Here is a 24,590-nt window from a genome sequence, read left to right as displayed (position 1 = left end):
TAAAACAGGTGGGTTAACCAGAGTTTTTCTGATTACAAAAGCAGAGCAAGGGCTGGAGGGCTCCTGCCTGCAGACCTGAGACTGAGTGGCCTGGAGGAAGCAGAGCACTAGGGCTCCTTGCAGTGCTCAGAGGGATGAAAGGAAAATGCCTGTTTTCGGGTTGGAAGAGCAGATCCAATTCACATGGGCTGCTCAGCTGTCCCAGCAGCCTCCTTCCATCCAGAAGGGAGGCAGAGGGTGCCTGTGTGGGGCAGTGCAGGCTGCATGCCTGGTGAGGGACCATGCCCAGGCAGGGCAGGAACAAATAACACTGCCTACTGCAGCCAGGAAACCACTGGAGCCTGGGGAACCCCAAACCAGCCCAAAGAGACACTGATTGCACTGTCCACCTGCTGGCTTCTTCCTCCTCCTCCTCCTCGTCCTCCTCTGCTCTGTCATTTAAGATTCTGGTCTCTGTCTCCATTGTTACTGGTCAGGAAGGTTTGGCTAACATCAGCTATGTGTAAAAAAGTACCAAAAAAGGAATTCCAATATTTGGCTGGAAAAGGAGAACTTATCCACTGGGGCTGGGGCACTCTGCAACTTCCCAGTGATGGAGACCTTAGGGGTTGCATGAGTCCAGGATGGAGGACTTAAAACCACCTAGCTGCAGACTGAGTTTGTTTGTGTCTTTTACCATTTCTCTCTCTGAATCCTGCAAAACTGCCCTGCAGGTAACTAGGAAACTAATGCACCAGAGATTATAAAGTGCTGTGTTGAAAACATTCCAAAATTAGCTTTCCTGCAGTCCAGATGGTGCATAGTGAATGCTTAATGGCACAGTATAAAGACTTTATTGGCACTTGTGAGGGCTGATCTGAGCAGCTGACTTGGTGCCTCTTCCCTCCGTGTGTAATGCATCTGTTGGAGCCCATGCCAAACCCACCTCCCACCACTTTGTATCTCGTGCAGGCCTGTGTGTGCATACAATTCCTAAATGACAGGAGATAATATTGGAAGAAAGTCTCAGCAAGGTACACTTTACACTTGTCATCTTGAATATTAAGTTAACTCTCTGTCTCCCTCCCTTGTGCTGACTTCTGCTCTTTAAGTGTTTTGACCTCCTGCAAGTCCAGGTCCAACGCTGGGGTAAAGCAGTGGGGTGCTTGTGCTGTGGGGTCTGGTTCTTGCTGTTCTTCCCAATTCTCAAGGGATTTTCAGACTGAAGCTCTGAGACTGATGAGCCCTAGGGTGGGCTGCCAAGCTTGGAACAGAATCCCTGGCTGGAACAAGGGTTCAAGCTCCACCAGGTCCTTCTACATCTACACAAATCTTCTTCCCATCCAACAGAATAACCAAAGCTCCTTACAACAAAATAGCTTCTTCCAAGGATCATTGCAATATTTGCATACCACCAATATTGACATCTCTCTGTTTTTAACATTTGTAAACCCCATGTTTTCTCATTTTATTTTCCAAATAACATCACAGATGACCAAGACAAGGCACAGCAGTGTGGCTGTATTTCTCTTCACAGAGAAAAGCAAGGCACAACTTCCCAAGGATTTTCTGGGATTCACATTCTCTGAACCTCAGAGAAAGAAAAAACAATTCTTATCTCATTTACTGCTCCTGTGTTTTGGAACAAGGGGAATGAATTGTGGAAGATTGTTTACCTGAAGGGAATTGGAAATTGGATTCTGGTGTGAGTGTTCTGATTCACTGACCAGTTGAATCCAGGTGTGTGTGTTGGGCTGTTGGCTGACAGTCACGAGCTGCTGGGCAGTGGAGTTGAGTGCTTGTGCAGGTTCGGTTTAGATTCAGTGTAATATAGAATAATATAATAAAGTAATTAATGAGCCTTCTGATAAGATGGAGTCAGATGCATCATTTATCCCCTTCATCAGGGTTGCCCTGCTTTTTCTGCAGTCCTGGGGAGGCAGTGCTGTGGCTCAGCATGTGCTAAGAGTAGGGTGCCAGCAGGTTTAGCTCTGCCCTGGCCAGCAGCTGGCACACAGAATCCTGGACTTCTACAGCTCTGTGAGCACTTCCATGAGAGACACATTGGTGAATAATGAGATGTGACTGTCTGTGAAATGGTTTGCAACACTGCTGCAAGGAATATTTCTGGGATGGAGTCTACATGAGGCCACTGAAGAATAAAATAGCTGACCCTCTCTTAGCTGTACTCATCAGCATCAAGGTTGCAGCAACTCATGTGGAACATCTTCTTGAAGGAGAAGAAAGAGAGCAGCAAGCAGCCTGGCACAGAGCAGTGTGGCTTCTTACATGTGGGCATTGTGCTTGGGAACTGCGAGTGAGCACGGAGGTGTGTAAAGGTGGGAATGTTGGACCTCAGCCCTTTCCAGTGGGTAAGGAGCTGCATTTCTGCATCTCTGCTGGAAAGAGAAGCTCAGAACTGAGCTGGACTCACAAGTGCTTTGGGGCCATGTGGTGGTGCCTGCAGGTGGTGCCTGCTCTGTGTTTCACCACAACACAGAGCCCAGCTGCTGCAGATTTATGTCACTGGCAACAGAGGGAATATCGCCAGTTATGTGATGCCCACAAAGTGTTATCTATTTTCTTTATGTTTGCTGTGGTTTTTTTCAGCGTGCCCCGTAATGCTGACATTTATGGAGAGATGAAATAAAATCTATTTGATCAAATAGCTCCTCAAGGTCATATATAAAACATGGACTCAGCTAGATTTAATTGGGAGGGGACAACCAGCCCTGCACTGCTCAGCCTCCTTGGGGCTTCCATGCAAAAGGCAGATGCCCTGACAAACTTTCCAGTCCTGCTCAGCCACAAGTGTGGATATTTCCATGTGGACATGACCCCCTCATGCTGCAGAGGCTGTTTGTCCCTCCCCTGTGCATAAGGACAGACAGGGAGGCTCAGGGAGCCATATCAAAAAGTACAGCTTTGTTTTCAGTCCTGTTACAGGGTATCCATGGAAACGAGGATGACTTTCCAATCCTTTTCTGGGGAAGGCACTGCATTCACTGCAATACAGTCTCTTCAACTAAAATTTTGCAAAACAGCTCCCCAGGGTGACTGCTTTTTATCCAAAAAGCCTGCGGTACAGCTGGCTGGAGGGAGCTAGCCCCTTTTAACCCTCCCACAAAACTGGCATTTCTCAGCAGGTCTGGGGATCCTGCTTTCCAGCTGGATTTCATGGGAGAGGAGAGCAGCCAGCGTCTCCTGCTGACACCAAACCCCTTCCCAAGGTGCCTGGGGGTGGAGGGAGGTGGTGGTGACGAGGTGGGCAGGGTGAGTGGAGGCCCTGGGGGAAGGCAGACAAATTCCTCCCCTGGCTTCAGGAGCAGGGCTGGTTTGGGGACATCAGGGCTAAAGATGGGTGGCATGTGTGAATATGTGATGCCAGGAATCTGACAGGGAAATCTTGTTCTGCTTAGAGATGGAAAATCTCTGGAAGTTTTAAAGGCATGAGGAGGAAAATATTTTTTTAAAAAACCCACCAAATTTAGGAAATTCAAATAATTTCAGTAGTTATGCTGCTTATAAGAATTATTGGGTTTTTAATTCTTTACGGGTGAAAATATGATTTATGCAGTTAGCTCAACAGAGGAGGTGATGGATACATTTACAAAGCTGAGTTTCAGTTTTTATTTTCAAACTGTGAGTGACATGACCACTGTATGCTAGGCACTTACTTGTACACGTGTTGCCTACTAACATATTTCTAACTTAAAGAAAAGAAAATGCTGAAAAATTAAAAGGAGCCATCTAGCTGGTTTTTAAGTAAGAAAGAAGGCTGTATCCTACCTCAAGATATCAACAAATTTAAGAGAATAGAGCAAAAGCTTGAAAAATTAACATTTGCTCTCTCTCTCCTTAGTGTCTGTGAGGCAGCTGACACAACAGCAGCCAAAACCATCATTAAATTAGGTATAGAAGCTGAGAGTCTGTAAGCATTTTAATTGCTTGATACCATGCAGGTTTGAAATAAAAGACCTTCATTTGAAATATTTTAGTTATTGAAAGCATTTTGAAGAGCTGAGAATGGCAGCAGTCATGTCGTGTTAAACATTTCTCTAACCTTCCCTGTTCACTCTGAGCAAAATTAATTTACAAGAATGTTTCTTCTACATTTCTTCTCCAAGTATACAGTTTTCCATATAAGAAAAAGATATTAATTAAACAGGCTTTTTTTTTTCTCTCAAGCCTTGCATTTTTCCCAGTCTCCTATATCTCAGTTGGCTCTTGATCCTCCCACATTAAGAGTCCCTAGACTGGATTTTCCTGTTGATCAAGGGAATGGGGTCTTGTAACCAGACATGTCATAGCTCACATTTGTCACCTTGCTCCCATTAGTTAGAAAAGGGATTTGTGCATCCAAACTTGCAGAGATTTGGCCCCACTGTTGTTCTGTGCCTGTGTGCCATTACTGAATAAAGGAGAAGGATTTGTTTTGGATTATTTGCTTTCCTAACAATTTGTTGCTCTGGTTTCCTATGGAAATCTGTAACTCCACCTGCACTCTCCTAGTGCAGCTGCCACACCTGGCGACCACTTCTCCAGTACTGGGGCTCTGGTGGGGACACAGTGGGGACACAGGACAGACAGGGGATGTTCCTGGGCATATCATGGCTCTGTGGGCTGGGGCCTGGTGGCCCTGACCTCTCCTTGTGAGAGAAGGATGGGTTGGAAAAGCCATCAGGCTTCGTGACCCCAAGGCAGGACGAGAGCCGCTGGGTCTGCATGCCTGAGCCTCTGCCACCCCCTTTCAGCACTGCTGCCAGAGCAAAGGGATTATATTGCAATCCCTCCCATTGGGAATCTGCTTTTCTGTGAGGAAACACGCTCATTAGCCAGGCAAAAATAAAGATGCTTAAAAAGAGGTCATGCTCTCGGGCTCCTGTGAAATCACATCTGATAGCAAGCCTCTCCGTGGCTCTTTTTTCTCTGAGGCACTGCTTAATTAAACTTGAGCCCCACTGCTCCCCAGCCAGGCTCCAAAACAAAAGCCAGGTGGCTGGGTGGGCACTCCCCTGCTGCAGCTTTGTGCCAGCCCCACTGCCAGCTCCAGCAGCACAGCTGGGACTCCTGGTGCTCACTGGGATCTGTCCCTTCCCTGCCCCTCGGTCACAGCACGGGGAGACACAGGAGGGGGACAGTCCCCATTTCTGGGGCTCTTCTTCAGCAGGGACGTCCCCAGTACACAACATTACACCACAAACCCAGTGTAAAGTTTTGCCCTACCCTTAAGAAGATTATTTTCCCTCTCTGCAGGTCATTTTGGTGGACCTGGTGGTTCAGAACAGCAAAGCAAAGCAAGGAATAGGAGACAGCACCAAAACCACTAAAATCCCCCCTTCTCTCCAAAGCAGACTATCTTCTGCAGCTTTCTTTGTCACAAAACTCCCTTCCTTGCATCTGATGTGGGATTCAGCAGCCAGACAGCAGTACAAAAAGGCTAGACTTGATGTTTGTTTGGTGGCTGCACAGAGCCCATAGAAATGTGTCTGAGGGTTTTTTTCCTTCCTATTCAAAGCTTTACCTCCTGCTGAGTCACCAGAGGCTGGCTGAGGGAGTGTATCATGCATAATTATTTGGAAAAGCAATCTGACATGCTAACTCCTGTCCCAAAATGTGCAATTTGTAATATACAGAAGGGCAAAACGCAACTTAAATGCTTTAGAAGATTCCTTGCCTCATTTAATTCTCTCATGGCAGATTTAACCAAGAGGCCAGGAAAATACAGGACCCAACAGACACTTCCAGAACACAGCCCTTGGTGCTTTCTAAACACCTAAGATGCCCTGTGCAGTGACTGGGAGGAGGCAGCTGCTTCAGTCCTTCTCTCAGCAGCAAACACCAGGAGGTGTGGAATGACAGCCACAGGATCAGAGGTGCTCTGTCTCCCTCAATAACCCAGCAGGTAAATGCAGAAGCTGCCCTCCTCTCTTCTGAGGAGCTGCAGGAAGGCAGAGTGTGAGTGGAAGATGTGCAGGTTCACTTACATTTCCCTTTGTCTGGGGTATCTCTAGGGCACAAAGCAAATGTTCCTTTGGCCAGGAGATTTGTCCCTGCCAGGGCAACATGGCAGGACAGCATTCCTCAGCAAACCTTCCTTGGACAGACACTTGCTACTGTGGTGGTTCCAGTGCTCTAATGAGGGCTAATTCAGCAGGAAACAATTGCTGTTTTGCTTTTGAAAGGCAGCAAGGAAATAAAGGCAGGCAGTAACACAGAAATATAAAGATTAAATAGAAGGTCAGCCTTTTAGATGGCCTTAGCCAGCCATATCAACCATTCTCTGTTGCCTCTTCTCCCCACACAGGGATCCAGCTCATATGGTACAGCATCATTTGGGCTGTGTGTCCTTGCACACTTTACCTTCTCCAGTGGAAATGTGGTCAGAGTGATAAAAGACCTGATGCAAATTTTTCTGTTCCTGCCTCCCCTGATTTATACAACTTATGAAGACCCCCCCCCCACCCCCATCCTGAGCCCAGATGTGCCTTTCCCTCCCTTCCACCCAGGGAAAGTCTGCTTGTCTATAAAATAAAGTGTAGGACTGGGGTCAGACTGAAAACCAAGAAGGAGGAAGGGGAAAGGAAAGAGGAAGCTGCAGCTCTGGTGCAGCATGGGCTGGGAAGGTGATGGCCCAGAGCACCATGGATTTTGGTGCAGTTTATGATGGTTTTGCATGTCAGGGATATTGCTGATGAATGAGAAGCTGCAAATGAAAACACTTGCTTCCAGGACAAGAGAATTTGCTAATAAAAATGCCCATTTTTCTAAAACAGCAGGAAGCCTTAAATTTCCTGGAGAGAGAATGTGTTGATAGAACGATGGGATCTCTCCCCATCCCCCATGGTTTGTTTGCAGAGTGCCATGCCAAGGGAGCAGCTCTCTCCTGGATGCAGAGGTGGGAAGAGCTGTGAGTCACCATTTGCCTTTCACACAGAAAGCTGGTTGTCAACAGCTTCACATTTAAAAGAATAAAAGAAAGCAAAAGTCCACTTGTGACAAAGGCTGGTGGCCAGTGGGTTGTGGTGGAGGATGGATGTGGAAGAACAGAGATGTGCAGGCAGAAGTTTTGACAGCATTTGATGAGGAGTGGATGGATAGAACGCACATCATCATTTCTGAAAACATGAGGGAGACTTTTTCCCAAGCCTCCTAAGGCATTACAGTCCCTGCACATCAGCTCCTTACATTACTTGCTGCAGTGCAACACATGGCTGAAGTGCCTCCAGACACCCCTCGTGTGCTTCACGCATGAGCAAACCTGCAGAGGCTCTCCCCAGGGCTCAATTTGGGCAATTCCTGCCATTCCTGTGGAGGAATTCTGTGCAGGACAACCCTGCTCCAGACAGGAGAGTCCTGCACATCCCAGCAAACAAAACCTTGGTGGGGTTTTCTTCCCTCATCGCCACACAGAGTTTACAGTGCTTGTAAGGCAGGCTGGTTAAAGAACCCTTTTATGTCTTTCACTCAGCATTTTCATAAATAGCTTCACATGGCCATTTGGCAGCTTGGTGCTGCTCTACATTCAGTGGGAAACAGCTCAGTCCACCTGGCAGGGTACTCCTGCAGCCCATCATCCATGGGAGGAGGTTGAAGCCCCTGCCCTCATGCTGCAAGCAGGGACCTGCACCAGCCAGCACTGCTCTGGGGCTTTTGGGGTGCCCATGGTCTGGCTTGCCAGCCTGCCCAGTACTGGAAGGCATTGCTGTGTCAAGCTGTGCTCCCAGCTCTGAGATCCTCAAAAACTCACCTTACCCAAATGAAAGGGCAGCTGAACCTGCCACCAGCTGCTGGCTGCCAACTGGCAAGGCCTACTGGGACAAAAAGCTGTAGCCTAAAGCCACTTCAGAGAAATTATGGTGTCTCTGGTTATTTACTTTAATAACAATAAAGAAGGGTGAGAGTGGGTGCTGCACCAGCAGCAGCCCAAGTTTTGCCAGTGCTTGTCTGTCAGAGCCCAACTGGATGGTAGCAGCACAATGCAGAGTGAAATGCCCAAATCCTTTGGGGTCCCTGAGCCACGGGAAGCAAAGTGAACCCCTGCAAGTGCAGAACAGTGCCTGTGCTGTGATGAGCAGCTGTGAATGAGGACAGAGCTTTGAGCAAGCTCAGCTATGAGCACAGCTGGGTGTGCAGCTGCAGCACCAGGACTGACAGACACAGCTCTCCAGGCTGGAGCTGAGGGCTGGGAGAGGTCTCTCAGGAACAGCAGGGCACTGACAGGAGGGGAGGGCAGCACCAGTGCACTGAGGTGGATGCCTGAGTGGGGATTTCCCTCAGAGTGTGAAAAACCACTCCCCATCCATATCACCTTTGCAGCCTTGGTAACCAAGGAGCAGCAGCAATCGTGTTCTTGTGATGAAGAGTTCAAGGACAAGCTCCAGGCTGGCTCCTCCCAGTGCTTCCCAGCAAACTACGTTCTGTAGTTTGAGGGGCATAGGAGTTTTGTTTGATAGAAAATATAGCATTCACATTCTCTGAAAAATCCTTTCTCCCAGGATTGTTCTCCTGGGAAGCTGAGAAGCCTCAGAGAAAAGGAAAACAATTCTTATCTCATTTGCTTCTCCTGTGTTGTGCTCACATGTGAAATGTGTTTGGAGATTATTTACCCACAGGTGATTGTTTCTTTGGACTCTGGTGTGAGTTGTTGGACTATTGGCCAATCAGGGCCAAGCTGTGTTGAGACTCTGGAAAGAGTCACGAGTTTTCCCTATTAGCTTTTTAGCATTGAGTAAGTATCCTGTCTGCATTCTTTAGTATAGTAGTCTTTAATAAAATGTAGTATTATAAAGTAATAAATCAGCCTTCTGAGAACATGGAGTCAGATCCTTCATGCCTCCCTGTCACAAGGTCCCTGCAAATACTATAAGAAAACATAGTAGATCAGTTGTCATCTTCAGGAATGAGCAGAAAGATAGAGTCAAGGCATTCTTTTTCTGTTTTCTCTTAAGTTTGACATCCCGTATGCTTGCATCAGAAGAAGTGCAGCCAGCAAGGCCAGGGCAATGATTGTCCCCCTGCACTCAGCACTGGTGAGGCTGTACCTTGCGTGCTGTTTCCAGTTCTGTGCCCCTCACTTCAGAAAGGACACTGGGGTGCTGGAGTCCAGAAAGGAGCTACAGAGCTGGTGCAGGGTTCAGAAAAGATCTCTTATGAGGAGTAGATGAGGGAACTGGGGTTGTTTAGCCTGGAGAAAAGAAGAATCAAGGGAGACCTTACTCCCTACAGCTCCCTGAAAGGAGGCTGTGGCCAGGTGGAGGTCAGTCTCTGCTCTCAAGCAGCAAGAGACAGGGTGAGAGGAAATGGCCTTAAGTTGTGACAGAGGTTTAGTTTGGATATTAGGAAAACTTTCTTCACTGAAAGAGTTGCAAAGCATTGGAACAGACTGTCCAGGGCAGCAGTGGTGTCACCATCCCTGAAAGTGTTGAAAAAGTGTGTGGATGTGGCACTTGAGGACACTTTAATTGTAAACATGGTGGTGGTGCTGGGTTAATGGTTAGACTTGGACATCTTTTCCAATCTGACCATTTCTATGATTCTGTGATTTTGGTTTATGTTTCTCTTGCTGCAGAGGTTGTGTGCAGGTGCATGTGCTGATACTCATATGACAGGCAGCTGTGGCACTGGGCTGCCTGAATCCCCTACCTGCATTCTGTGCATCACTCTCAGTCTGTCTGCATCATTTTTGCTACCATGAGCTTTGTTTCACCTTTCCCTTCACTCATTCAAGGAGCTTTAGCCCCTTGGACTTTTGAAGGTGACTAGACTATTCTGTTAATCTTGAAAAATCAGAGACCGCTTCCACTGAACAGAGACCACTTCCAGTCAAAGAGAGCCAGGTATCAGAGGGGTCCTATCAGGGAGGAGCCACATTCAGCTTCCCCCCAGGACCCCAGGTGGCTGGGGGCTGCTGGCTGACCTGCACTGCTCAGGAGTGTCTTTAGCTCTTGCTCTGCACAGCCCATGTAGCTGGGCACAGGAGAGGGTTGTGCAGGAGTGGGCAGGCTCATAGTGCTCCCCAAAAGTCTCCAACAGAGCCATGCCAGCTCATGCCATTTATGAATCATCTGGGAGGCACTGATGTGAAGGGATGGCCCAAGGTGCTCCTCTCCCAAGCACTAATCGTGGGGTCCATGCTGAGTCAGAGGCAACATTCAAGGATCAGGATTCATGCCTGGCACCCAGCTGTACCTGCTGAAGGCAGCAGGCAGGCTGCTGCTCCTGCCCTGGGGACCAAGAGGGTGGTGACAGGCAAGTAAGGGAATGACAGAGATGCACCTGAATTGATGCCAGGGGGCTAGCTCGTGATGTGTGAGGGAAAGTTGTCTCAGTACACAAACAAAAACATCCTCCCTGTCAGATAACACAGGCCTGAGTTCAGATCACAGAGATGCTGCTCTGCTTTATTCAATTGGTCAAACAATTAACCTAATTTTTAATTTTCAAGACCACACAGGTCCCATAAGAATTTAAATATTGACAAAGAGCTAATACCATACATGAGGTTTAAATATAACCTCCTGGTATCTGTTAAGAAAATCAAGGAAATAAATAAATTGAGAATGCATGTGTTAGTGAAGAAATTTTTAGAAGACTTAAAACCAAAATGGTCTGTGAGCAAAATTAACCTGGAGTGTCTGATTCTGGACTGAGGAACTTCTAAAGAAAACAAATGCTTTGTTCTGTACAAAGTAAGCTCAGTTAGAGACAGGACCAGAGCAATTCTTGCTGTACAGCTCTCAGCCCTGTGCCTGTGCTGTGAGCATCCCTTTGGTTAACCAAGCATCAGCTGGGTGGGATCTGCTACCCAGCACTGCCAACACTCTGTGGTCAGTGGGATGTTTCCCATACTTGTTATTTCCTAAATCTCCAGCAGCAGGCTGGTCTGAGGGGGTCATAGCCCAGGGTCCCCAGAGCTGCCACTCCTGAGCTCCAGAGGAAAGGCCAGCACACCAAAGCACCCCAACCTGCAGGAATAAGTCCTTACAGCTAGACCCAGTTTTCCTGAGTTTTAACCCACATCCAGTGTTCCCAGAATCTGCTGTTTTTCTTCCCTGGTGGTGGTGCTGCTCCTAGACAGCCAGCTCCTGTAATGTCAGATCACACCTCCCCTGCAGATTTCTGGCCAGCCACGAGTCCCCACAGTGATTTTTCCAGCTGCATTATTCTGCAGAGACACCGAGTAGCTGCTTCATGCTGAGCATGTGAGCTCCTATCTGCACTCCCAACAGTTTAGTTGGTCACCTGGGGACAAGAAATAGTTTTAATGATGTTGCTCTTGTTTCTTAAAATGCACTTGTCTTTCTGCAGATTTCTTCTTCTGCCACAGCGCTGCCATGAGCAGGAGTTTGTTGTGAGCATCCCAACACATCTCTCAGCCAGCTCCTTCCCTGGCAGCACTGGATTTGCTGAAGGTGAGGGACTCATGGACACATATTAGGAACACATGGGAAACAGCCAGAGGGGCAGTGGGTGGTCGTTTTCTACATCCCCCCAAATCAGTGCTCACCTCTGTGTTTACAGGCAGAAAACAAGGATTTGGGCTTTTAATGTATTTCAGGGTAGAGTTTCAAAGCTGAAAGCAGTTTCCTAAACTCACTGTCTGGAGTGGGGTTATGGTTGGAGGCTGCTAGAAACCTTGGGAGCTTGCTCAGCATTCCCACCAGCTCCAAGTGGCAAATGGAATATCATGTCTTGGCAGTAGGGAAGAACCAGTGTGGAAGAGCTGGTGTGGGCTTGAGGGATGAGTCACATGGGCCTTGCCTGGTGTGGATTTTTGGTGTTAGATTTGGGAACTGGCACTGACTACTTTCTGTTGGCATGGAAAGCCTTTAAGCAAATCAAGAATTGTATTTTATATTGCATGATGCTGAGAAGAAAATCTGTCTCAAAATGACATCCCCACCTCAAGTTTTTACAGTGGGGTCTGCAGAGGCAAGAAATTCAGAAGGTTTTCTGAATTCTCTCAGGAGCCTCTAGTATGGATTAGAGCCCTTTATTCCTTTCAGCAAGGAGGAGGCACTGACCCTGATCCAGCTTTGCAGAAATGCTTGAGCTCTATACATGAAAAGTGTTATTTTGCCTCTGTTTTGACTTTGTATTGTATTCACTTGCAGTACTCCTGTAATTATTTTGCTTTGTTTGTTTTGTTTTCAAACAAAGAAACATCTCTTCAACATAAATTTAGTGCCCCTGTGTTTGTGAGCAATTTGCAATTGGGAAACAATAAATCTTTCTCTGTGTGTGTGGGGATAAGGACCCTGGTGGTACAGTGGGTGATGTGTTTTTCTCCCAAATAAGCAACATGTAGGAAAATACAGTCGAACCTGTGCATTCCTGCCTGTTTCTTTCCTGATGCAAACATGGGTATTGATGATAAGGCTATTGTTAGAAGCTGTCTCTGCACTGATTCACAGATTTCACCAATGTTCTCCCCAGCTGGCTCCATGCAGTTGGCTTCCCCATGGCCCTCTGCATTCTGTACCCTGCACCCCCTCTCACCTTCTGAGAAGGCATTTGCACACTTTGCTGGATGCTACAGTGATATTTAAATCAGGAAATGAAAGCATTGCATATCAACAGCCTCCTCTTAAATGATACTCAAACCCTCCTTAATCTAATTCCTGCCACCCCCACAATCCCTGCTTAACTGCAATTTTTTAATTGATCTACACCAGTGCTCAAGTTTTCTCCCTTGCCTTGTCTGCTACAGGTTGGATCCACCTCTGTCTCTTGCTCTTCCCTTCCCTCTGCCCTTTCTGAGGATGTTCCTGGCAGAATATCAGAGTCTTATTATGAAAGAGAGTGGTTATTATCCAGTGCAGTAGCCTGGAAAGGACTGGAATTTACATTTTAGGATGGAGGAAGGAGATTTGCTGCCATCTGCACCTGGTGAGAGAAAGAGCTCCACAGCTGGAGGCAGCTGCCAAACTTCTGCCAAGCCCCCTGCCTGTGAAATAAAGCAGGCTGCTCAGCTCTGCACCCAGCACAAGTGTTAATTCTACAAATACATTATCAGGCAAAGTGCTTTTAATCATGGAATATATTTGGATTGCGTACAGCTGGATCTAGGCATGACAGGAAATAGCCATACACATGCAGAAAGAGGGGTTTTTTCCCATTTCCATAGTCTAAGCAGTGAGATTCTCTGGGTTATTATCCTGGTATTCATGTGAGTACCAAACACAATTCATATCTGTCACACGTGCACTGCAGAGCAAAATGAATCTCCTGGAAATTTTACATCAGATACAATTAACCTCTTGTCAACCCATTGCTTGGGGCTGCTAGAAAAAAAAGGGAAAATTAGGAAAATAAATTTGCAATGCCCTTTCCTTATTGCATGGGCTAATGCCCTGTATCAGGTACAGAGCTTTCCAAGAGCAAAGTCCTGGACTGGGGGGGATATGGCAGATAGGGGTTGGTGCAGTAGGTGGTGACATCATGGGTAAATGATGCCATCATACTGACCCAGATAATCTATCTAGGTAGTTAAATAGGCACAGAATTGGGGTTTTTTGTGGTGAATGCTTTTGGATTGCAGCTAAAGCTGCTCCAGATGAGGGCTGTGCAGAGGCTGCAGGTCAATGTTGGGGCAGCTGCTGGACTTCCCCACAGGGCTCTGCCATAAGCAGGTCCTCCAGCCCTGGGGGCTCCCTCAGTGCGAGCTGTGGGGTATTTTGCCTTCCCAGCAGAGGGGAGATGGTTTCCAGTTTGAATTCAGGGGTGGGTGTGTTACTGTGTCCTATCCCAGCTCTGCAAAGCCTTCATCCCCATCCCCACCCTGCACCACGGGGGGCTCTGGCCTGGGGACAGAGTTCACATCTCAAGGACAAGGTGGTTCCTTCCAGGCTGCCTCCAAAGACTGGGGCTCCTGGCCCTGAGCATGCCAGTGTGGACACCTCCCTGCCAGTGTCTGAGTGGGGCCCCAGCCCTGGTTAATGTACCAGCACTGAGACAGCATTTCTAGAGCCTTGGGCCAAAAGCTGGGGCTGCTATTTGAGGATATTCATTTGGGTGTTTCACTTAGCAGAGGAGCTGAGGGGCAAACCAGCCTTATGCTGCCTGTCTACAGGGGCAGCCCTGCTCTCACTGCAGAGTGCCAGGAATGGTGCCTGGGTTTCTCACCCTGGGGCTAATAACTCAACTGCAGAAAACTGAGAACTCTTAATTCCCTTTCCTTCTTATTTGTTTTTCATGAGTCACTCAGTAAATAACTGTCCATGTTAAATGCTCAGGTGGGAAGTTTTTGGTGTGGGACCTACCAATGTGCTGCTGGTACTGAGGGCCAGCATTCCTCTGGGAAGTCTGTCATCATAAGCTCAGACCAGCTTGCAGGCAGCCTTTGAATACTACCAGCAGCACATACATTTGATTCCCCAGGTAAATACAAATTGAAAAGGTAATATTTAACTGGCATTTAAGTAAGAAATATAGTTGCACGTGATCTCTGCTCAAACTTGTTTGTTCTGGTCCAGCTTCATTCCAGTGTTGACTGAGACTTTGAGAGCTCTGCTGTGCTGCTCCCAAGTCACATCTTTGTCTCTGTATCTTGCTTTTCAGGAGGCTGTGCTGCAATCACACTGCTCTGATGCATGAGCCTCACACGCTCCTGTTCATCTCAGACTGCTGTAGTAAATCAGGAGGAGCCTCACTGACACCCATGGCATCAGCATAAAAGCAATAAGAGCCACATCCAGAGTAGCAGGGTGATTCATTGCCTTACTATGTGCAGGCTGGGCTTGCATGGCTAATGTGGATGCAAAGGGAAGGGAATTGCCACAGCTTGGCATTACTCTTCCCCTGCATGCCTCTAGTGCCATCCTTTTATCTGCCTTGATGAGGAGGTTCAGTGTGTCAGTGGGAAGGAGACGGGCTCACAGGAGTCACCTGATCTCCTTGTACTTCCATGGCTGTGGATGGTGCACACCAGTATGTAAAATGATGCAGGATATTTCCACCCACCTCTAAAAAACTGGTGTGTTGTATGGACCCTTCCAGTACTGACTCTGCAGGCGGACCCGGGGAGACGCTGGAGGCAGGGAGTGCTGTGGCTGTATGGAAAACCACGCCAGGGTTATGGATGGATCCTGGCACCAGGAGCAGGTCCAGCCCCAAAGCACCAGAGCTGCGGGACATGTGAGGCTGCGGCAGGAGCACCAGCAGGAGAGGATGAGTGAGTGCTGGGCTCCCACCTCTGCCTTCCTCTCTGACCTCTTCCTCTTTGTTTTCTTCCTGTTGCTCAGAGCAAGCTGCTGAGTCAGAGCAGCAGGAGCAGGAAATTCTCTGTTTGGAGGGTGAGATCAGAGTGTTGTTCCTGCTAAGCAAAAGCAATTTATTTTACTTTGCTGGTGATTTCAGCGTCGCCAGGAGGCTGTGCACACTGAAATGGTGGTCACCATGCTAACAGGCTGCTTGTTTTCCTCACACCATCATGGACAGCACAGATTCCAAATACAATGACACTGGTTTCACAAATTAAGTATTGCATGTACTGTAATGAAGCGCGAGCTGCGTTATTAAGAACAGGTCAGAAGGCTTTTTCCACACCCGTTTTCACAATGAGTAATTATAATTATTCCATCCCATCCAGAGGACTCTAAATTTTAATTATATTGTAAATTGTTGCAAAATTCTTAATCTAACACAAGGGAAAACACAAGGAGGGAATAAGAAGCAGCTTTTCATCAAGTGATGTTACAATGGTTAACAGGATGCTCTTAGAGGTTTTATTAGCTAAGGAAGTGGGACTTTATACTGATGGATAAAGGTTTGAATTTAATAGTTTTTTGCTCTGAAGGTTTACAAAGAAATACTTATATTGGGCTGCAAATGATATTTCCCTTACAATGCAGAGGATGCCTTTTCTCTGTCTAAAAGAAAAGCACAATCCTGCTGCCTTTCTTCATAATGGTCTTTTCACTTAGAGAGTTTGCATGGTGAAGGCCACAAAAGAGACAGCAAATCTGTTTCTCTAAGAGCTTCTCTCATAGAGCAAAGTCAGGATTTTCTTTCAAAATTTTCAGTGCAAAAGGCAAAAAGAAATTCTTAAATATTTATGGCAACACTGCTTTGGCAGTACTCATTTTGACAAACAGTACATTGGTTTGAAATGACACTGTTTTCCCAGATGCACATTAATCTCCCTGCTCCCATGGGCTGTGGCAACAGACCCAAAGCCTTCACAGTCCACAGTGCCCACATGTTAATTTATCTTCTTAAATCATAACTATAGTCATCATCCTGTTCTTCCCTCTCTGAAAATATTTAGATGAGGTACCCACAATTTTGATGGCTGAAATCAGGACATGTGCATCTTGCCTTACATGAATATGTGAAGAGGAACCTGAAGAACTTTTCTTTTAATAGGGAAAAGATTTAGAGCTGGGTTTCTTTCTCCCCTCTCTATTGGTTTTGAGCCTTGGGTAGCACAAAGCTATTCATAATTTTGCAGGTTACTGGACTTCCTCCACCTAAAAAGCATCTTATGCTTTCCCCAGCTTCCCCTCAGAGAGCTGGGCAAGCTGTGGTAGCACTGGAGTCAGGGAAATCTGGAAAGCTGCTGAGTTCTCCCAGACCCACATAGTGCAGAACATCAAAGGATCTGGTCCAGGTGCCCCGACTCATTCTCCTCTTCCATGCCCCTTGCAATGAGGCACGTCTTGTTCACTCACAAAAATGCAGCCTTGCTATTATTTCAGAGTTGTAAGGGGAGGAATGAGCATGCTTCCAGTTGCTGCTTTTTCCAAAGGCTATTCCTCAATTCAGAAATAAAAGGATAGGTTTTTTTCCCCAGTGTGAAACACTGCAGCATCTTCTGCTGGTGCACAAACCAGCACAAACCCTCTTGGGTGAGCAGACTGTTGGTGATCTCCTCAAAGAGTGGGAACCCCTGGGCTTTCTCACTGTACCCCACGTGTGCTCTGCTCGAACCCCCAAGGTCTCACTGCACCTTTTGCAGAGGTGAGGTATGAGCTGGTACAGGAAGGAAGGAGTTTTACCTTGCTGAGGACCAGGGAGTGCAGCTGGAGGTTTTTTGGTGGGGTCCACCTGCAGATGGCTGGAGCTGCTCAAGCTGTTGGCCCCTTTCACACTTCCATGGAGATGTAGAGCAGGAACTCATCTTGGGCAAAGCCTTTCTGGGCATGAGAAGAAAAGGATTAACTAATGGACAGCATAATTAAATAGGGGGTGATTGCCATCTTCATTTCCTGTACCCTGCCCTGGGAGGATAATAACAGGTTAGGCCACATCAAAATGTTCTTGGATACCTTTAGTGACACGACAACAAAAGCTAACTGCAAAAATGTCTAGAAAATCATGGAGTCAGCAATGTCTCTTGGCATTCACAGTTCTAGTCTTACTGTGATGAGGCAGCTCCTTGGAAGGTGCTCAGGAGAAGTGGTTTGGTAGTAGGTAGGTGTCATGCCATCTTTCCATTTGTTTCCAGAAAGACTGCAAAGCCTTCAGTCCCTCTCCAGTAACAATGGTTACATGAGTGATCCCATTCACACAATGTCACCTTCTGTAAAGAAATACTTGGAAAGAGGAGTATGGGGTAAACAGAGTTTTTAATGGGCAATGCAGAACAGATAAAAATAGGATTGCCATTTCTATGAGCCCTCAAGTGATAAAATAGGGCTGTGAATAGCATAACTGGTCAGTGAGACAGCTATTAATCACAGAGTGCTGTAGATCATGCTTCTCAAGGGCTGAATTTGTTATGGAAATTGGAATTCATTCCCTTAGGAAACACATCCTAGAGCAATCCCATTGTAAATGTATGGCCAACAGGTGGAAGACAGCAGCCCTTGGTCATGGCAAACACAAGGAGTGTGGTCCCTTTAGCTGTTTGCTTGTTCTCCTTCCTCCCATGCCATTTCCCGTCACTGTGATGCTGAGGCAGATCTGCATTGCTGTTGTGCCCACAGGCCAGGGATCCTCACAGCCAGGCACTGCACAACATGATAGTGGAGAAGCTCTCCTATGGCTATGGGGCTAACAGTTTGGTGTTTTCTACTCCACTGCTTCATCCTTCAATTGTATTATCCCAGCTCTGCAAGCAACCCAATTTTTAATTCAGGAAAATGGCCAAGACATTTCTCTTCTTCTGGGTGAAACAAACACAAAAGTTGGCTGTAGGTTGTCACCAGCTCTTACTCATTTTCATCCTGCTGCACTGGGAATTAGAGCACAGTTTAATAATACATAAGGACAGGGACGATGCATTGAGAGTTTAAAACTGGTTTTATTCCTCATAGCTTACTCTACTGTAGAACAGTGCAGCATTGGGATGCTGTGTGTTTATGGCTACATGGGTAGCAGCATGCTGCATGGGTTACAGCAAAGGATGTGCCTCTTTTGGAGGGAAAATGGATGAGTTTCTAATTTAATTGGGGTGTTTGTGATGTGCAAGTGCCATGCAGGATTGGTACATGTCACACTTGGGTCAGAAAAGCCATGTGCCCAAACTGCAAGGCGTGTGACTCCATTGCCTTCCTCACCCCTCCAGCCCAACTCAGTGGCACGTTGCACCCTCAGCTTCTCTGGCTCTGTTAGCAAACCAAATATAAAATATATAATATAATATAATATAATATAATATAATATAATATAATATAATATAATATAATATAATATAATATAATATATCCTGATCTTTTTCAGGGGGATGGGACCCTACACTTTGCACTTGCTGCCATTCCTGAATCTGAAGAGAACTCATGAAGAAGCAAGCACAATAATTGATTGGTTCTATTAATATGTCCAAAACTGATTTCCTGCACTGACCATAGCTTAATGAATAATTTTCCCAGCAAAGTTTGCAGGTACAGGTAGGAAAATGTTGTTGCTACAGATATCCTCTGTGATGCTAAATCCTCCTTTTCATCATGCTCCAGTGCTTTTGCATGGAAGCTCTGTACTGCACGTGTCCTCACAGCTTTGACCAGCACTCACATATAATTTTCTGCTGCTGCTAAGGGAGCTCATATTGTGTTCATGATGAAAGCTGCATCAACAAGATTGCTGCAGACCTGGAAATAGCTGGGAGGGGAGGCTGGCTGTACAAGCTGGCCACTGCTGCTCTGGGCAGCCAGAAGTCAAGGCAGGTTTTGACCAAGGGTGAACTGAAGCATTTGGGACCCTTGTGCTCAGCTTTGGGCCAGCCCAGCTGTCATTCCAGGTGCTTTATCTCACAGAAAAGCCACCTGCCAGAACTGGCCAGGTAACTGCCTTTTTCTTCTTTCCTGTGCAGCTCCAAGCTGTGATGGTCCTGTGGAGCACTGGCAGCAGTAAAACATCCAACTGCTGGATCCCTGCCTCCCTCTTGGTGTCTCCCCTTCCCTGCATCCCAGTCTGAATGGGTCTCTGGGATGGTGAGTGGGACAAACAGGAGAAGCTATCTGTGAAAAATCTATTAAAATAATGTTCCTGATAGTTAGTGCATTTGCATGTGTAATGGCTGAGGTGCTTTCCCTGGATTATGCCATTGCCAGCTTGGGAATGGCCATAAGGCATGTCTGCTCCAAACTATGGTAAGCATTACTGGAAGGTGCTGGGTGGAGCAGGGAGGGGGGCAGCTATTATGTGTACATGGTCATTACACATGTAAACACAATATTAAAAATAGAGCTGGTTGAATACTGCTAAGCATTTCTCTGGCTACCTGTTGGAATTAAAGGCAGACATGGGTTTGGCTGGAATCCCTGCCATTTTGTCCTGTGACCATTTCAGTGTGATAGAAAAATGCCTGCAGAAAATGGCTAACAAACTCCCGTGCGTCAGTATTTAAATGAGAAAGTTTTGTTCCATATGGGGTGGGACACTGTTCAACACAGCAGTGGCAGAACAGGATTTCTGAAACCTCCTGCCAAGGATTTGCATCCCTCCCTGGAGGAGCAGAGGCTGCAGAGATGCAGTAAGTGAGCACAAATCACAATGGAGAGCACTCAGCAAATACAGTTCCTGGGGGACTGATTCACCCTGGGGGAAGAGCAAAGATCAGCACAGTCACTCCAGAGGACAGCAATGCCCTGCATTTTCACCCATTGTCACAAGAAGCTCTTCATTGCAGAGATGACATGGAAAAAGTGGGAACCTTTGGACTGAGAATTAGCAAACTGGGACAGAATGTGAAAGAAAATCTAAATCCAGAGACCCTCAGGCTGAAAGGATGAAATTGATCCTGAATATTCAGAAGAGGTGAAGAGCCAGTGAAATTATTTGAAAGCTTGGAAAAAAGTCCTCACTCATGAACACTTCAGTCTGTTTAGTTTATGACAAAAAGGAAGATTGAGAGGTGATGTGATCAGGGTGCAAAGATACTTTCCTAGGGAGAAAGCAGTGCATACTAAAAAGTAAGCACTACTGTAAGCAATACTACCTCCTTGTTTCCTTATATTTTCCCATCTGTCTGTCCAGTAATATAGCAGAAAGAAAAAAAGAAGGCAGAGCTGGGACAAAGTTACATGAACTCAACTTCAATGTTTGACATGCAATTCCAGCCACTGCATTTTGCACATAAGCTGCTGTATACCAAGTAGGTGCCCTTCAAGGGTAAAGAGGGGATTCCATTTTCACCATCCAAAATTTGGAACCAGGTGAGTGTCCTGGAAGCTTTCACCTGCTTACATCCTCTCTTGCCTTCCATGTAAGGAGGGTCTGGACCAAATCTGATGTCTTCCCAGGGTTTGGACATAAGGGAAGGGTCCTGGCACATGCCGGATCTCCAGGTCTTCAGCAGAAAAACTAAACCTGTGTTGCTCACAATGCTGGTGGGAAGTGCACTCTGGAGTGGTTAATGGGGTCATTCTCAGACTTCTGGAAACTTTAAGTGTTTTTTTAAAGTAATAACCTGTTCCAAGAGCTAATTTAGAGAGGTAGAAAGAAAAAGCAATACAACCTCCAGCTGTCACCTCTGCTCCTTGTCTCTACCTGAGGCATTAAGCTGTTAAAACCTAAAGTGAAACAAATGTTTTTCAGGCAAGTGATGACAAGATAAAAACTTACTTTTGTTGCTAGAATTGACAAAACCAAAACCAAACCTAACCCCCCCACACTCGCACACTGATGGGAGAGAAGTAACTTACTCCTGGTGTGAGATACAACCTACAGGGCGTTTCTGTTGCTAGAAACAGGCATCCACGCTGGGAATAAGCGGTGCAGAGTGATAAAGCCGAGGGCAGGGCAGCCGGGATGGCTCGGCAGAGGGAGGCAGGTTTCCATGGCGATGGGCGGGATGCTGCGCGGGCGGCACCGCGCTCCCGCAGGAGGGGCTGGTTGCTCGGGAGACAGGAGCTGCTCCGGGAAAAGGCACCGCCGAGGGGGTGGGACAGGGACAAAGGGACTGCAGGACAGCGGCCGTGCCATGGGCTAGCCAGGAGGTGAGCCAAGGAGGCGCTACCAAACTGATGCATTTCCCCACTACAAATTCTCTTTTGTTCTTAAAAGCCGCAGCCGTGAGCACACGGCCTGGAAACAGCACAGCTCTGGAGGCACAGCATCCAGTGACAGTGCAGGGAGCAGCAAAGGTGTCTACACATCAAACAGTAAATAAAAGCACAGCTGGCGGGAGGAATAAAAAGGGCATTTCAGAGTGAATGTGCATCCCTCACTGAAGTCACCACTGCAGTGCATCTTAGCACCTAGGCTGATCAAGGCTCCAGGAACTGCTTCTTGGTCTCCCACAGCACCAGGAGAGGCCCACAGGAAGATACCAGCAGGGAGATAGTTGGTGGGATGGTCTCTCTCCTCTTCCCTACAGTCCCAGGCTGGGAAAACACACAATTGAATATTCAACCTAGAGTTTTCCCCTCTAGCCAAAGAGGGCAACTTCACACGGTGGAAATCATTAAAGGTGAATACAATGGCATAGCTCATAAAGTGCAGGAGTCTTGCTTGGTGGACAGCACATACACAGGTGATGTTTGGGTACGTGGTGGAACCATCTCTCTTCAGGAGGATGCTCTAGTTTTCCCCCAACCTGTCCAAACCTGAAGAGATCCTGCCTTGTCTTTGTTCCTGGCTGGGTTGACACTAAAGAAGAGACTTTGCCAGGTCCAGAGCTGTAAGACATACCTGAACTGCAGAGTATGGAGACTCACATTTATGGATCTTCTTACTAATGTCTATAAGGCCCTTGTGACAGCTTCAGGTGTAACCGTGTCCTCATGGCACTCACACAAGGGGAAGGCTCTTGCAGTTTGCACAGGCACAGACATGGACAGGAGTGGGGAAGGAGGGCAGCTCTGTGTTGGCACTGCCTGGCTGGCCATGGTGCTGGGCTCACATCAGGCTGGTGTGAGGGACAGAGCCAGGGCTGCTCCCTGCCAGCATGGGACAGGCTGCAGGACAGCCTGGAGGCTCCCAAGTGGAGCAGACCCTGAGCTGCCCTGTGCTCCTCAGGGATGCAGGAAGGGACTGTGGGAGCTGTGCTCTGCCCATTCCCAGACAAGGAAGTACCGGCATCCATCAGCAGTGACCATGCCAACACTAATCCAGAGCTGCCCCATTTCACATTAATATCATGTTTCACTCTACCACTATTAGCACCACAGCACAAGTAACCTCAGCTCCTCTCCCACCCCACAGGCCTGAGCAGCAAGACCAAAGATAAGGGATTATTAGCTACCACAATGGGACCAAAAGAAGTTTGTCATCTATAATGGACCATGGGATGCTGATCATTTATCTACACTAGCCCATTAGTAACAGGGCTTTAAGAAGGTGAAAATGGCTTTAAAAAGTAATTATATTTTGAGAACTACAACCACAAAGTTTATTGTGCTCATGAGGATTTCATTCATATCCTTCCATATATTGACTAATATCATGTATTTTGCAAAGAGAATTTATAATTTCTTAATAGAAAAATGCAGATTTATATAGATTCTTGATTTAACAAATTTCAACTTAGTAAATTTTTTTATCAGTTCCTTGTATATGCAAAGTTATGCTTTTTTTTTTTGCCCCCAGAATCATACCCTTTTGCTGCTCAACACCATTTTTATTGGAAAGGATTTACCCACTGTGCAATAGTGAGACTGAAATGGTGTGTGTGGTCCCCTCCCAGAGCTGCTTCCTGCCCCACAAAGGACATGGACTTCACTGTGCCAGAGTGTCCTCCCTGACAGATCCTTGTCCTGAAGAGTAACAAGAAATAAAATCTTTGAGAATGAAGGTAAATTGTAAATATGTCTCATTTCCCATCATTTCAGCCACATTCACTTTATTTTGGAGTCATTTTTTCGGCAAAATTCCCCCCAGATGTGTTATTGAAGATAGTGTATCTCTGTAAAACCGCTAACCTTTGTCTGTTACATTGTGATGGAAGAGGACTTTTACAGTAGCTATGCCCTCTGTTTCGACCATTTTCCTCAAAGTTTTTTATGTAGCCCTTGTGAACGAGTCCTTTCTACAGCAAATTCTCTCAGGGAGCTGAAATGCAATCACCTGTGTGTGACACAATCCAGGTAATTTGTTACAGCATTTCAGGGCAACTTCTTGTCCAACCCCAACAAGAAGCTTCCTTGGAAAATAAGTGTCAAATAATATTACTCATGCCCCTAAAGAAGTATTCAAGGGGAAATTAAAGATAAATTCAGCGTTATGAACAGTCATGGCTATTAGTCATTAGTCGTCACTGTTTGGGACTGAGAGTGACTCTGTTTCTGCTTTATTTTGTGTTTTGTGTTCACAACACCTTTCCATTTTCCCTTACAGAAGAGCATAGATTTTTAAACTGAGAATGTGTCTTTGATATTTCTGAATCTCAAGACTGAAGGTTTTTTTAAACTTCAGTTTAAAATGGAATTTACTGCTGTACAACCCTGCCTAGCTCTCATTCCAAGTTAAGCCATGCTTATTGTTGTGAGCTACAGGACATGGTCTGCAGGTGAAATAATGAGATCAGCCCTGGCTACATGCAATATAAATCCAGAGTTGGCCTTTTCTGGGGGTAGCACAGCAATAGCAGCAAATAATTACACCAAAGGAATTCTCAATAAGAAGCAAACATTAAGTTTCAGGGTTTTACTCAAAGGAAGATATTTGTCATTGCACTGGAATGGGATTAATTAAAGGCTATTTAAAAATTAATTTTCTCTGAGATTTATGGACATTATTATCCATCAGAGCAAAATGTGCTTCATGAGCACCATAAACACATGCCTGAAGTCAACTGCAGACCATGAGCCATTTGTGGAAGAGTGCAAACAGTGCAAACACTTGAGACAAAGGGCAAACACATCTCCAGGGCAGCAAAAGGTTCCCTCTGGGGAAAAAAAAAAAAAAAAAAAAAAGAGATCCTCCTGCTGTGGGGCCCAGATGGACTCTCCTTCTCACTCTGAGGGTTCCTTGAAAATCTCCCAGCCATACACTGATGTTCCCTGCATCCCACTCTGCTCTTCTCCTCTGACATGTAACAGGGTCACAGAGTGAAGGGATTGATAAAATGCTCCTTGTTCTGGCCCAGTAACAAGTGCATATTGGTTTAGAGCATGTTTCCTCTTGGCTATGCCAAAGTCTTCTAAAAAATCCACGTGCAGGGAGGTCATCCTATAATTCCTGTTTGCACCATGGATAGTTGGCTGAATTCAAATGCGCAAGGCATA

The 24,590-nt window shown here is 46.5% G+C and overlaps 1 long non-coding RNA gene across 3 annotated transcripts; it reads left to right on the top strand.

Annotated features, from left to right (window-relative positions):
* LOC106629396 (uncharacterized) lies at positions 1 to 24,195 on the top strand. Of its 3 annotated transcripts, XR_012579714.1 has the most exons (6): positions 1 to 3,209; positions 5,680 to 5,884; positions 11,290 to 11,393; positions 18,646 to 18,812; positions 19,235 to 19,355; positions 22,954 to 24,195. It is a non-coding gene; the product is annotated as an uncharacterized LOC106629396 (long non-coding RNA). The 3 variants fall into 3 exon arrangements; XR_012579713.1 differs by lacking the exon at positions 22,954 to 24,195 and having other exon boundaries at positions 19,235 to 19,677; XR_012579715.1 differs by lacking the exons at positions 5,680 to 5,884; positions 22,954 to 24,195 and having other exon boundaries at positions 19,235 to 19,677.
* Positions 24,196 to 24,590: the final 395 nt, after the last annotated feature.

The sequence above is a fragment of the Zonotrichia albicollis genome, chromosome 3, assembly GCF_047830755.1.
Source record: "Zonotrichia albicollis isolate bZonAlb1 chromosome 3, bZonAlb1.hap1, whole genome shotgun sequence".
NCBI lineage: Eukaryota > Metazoa > Chordata > Aves > Passeriformes > Passerellidae > Zonotrichia > Zonotrichia albicollis.
Note: the sequence above shows the minus strand (reverse complement) of the source record. Positions and strands in the feature narration are given on the sequence as shown.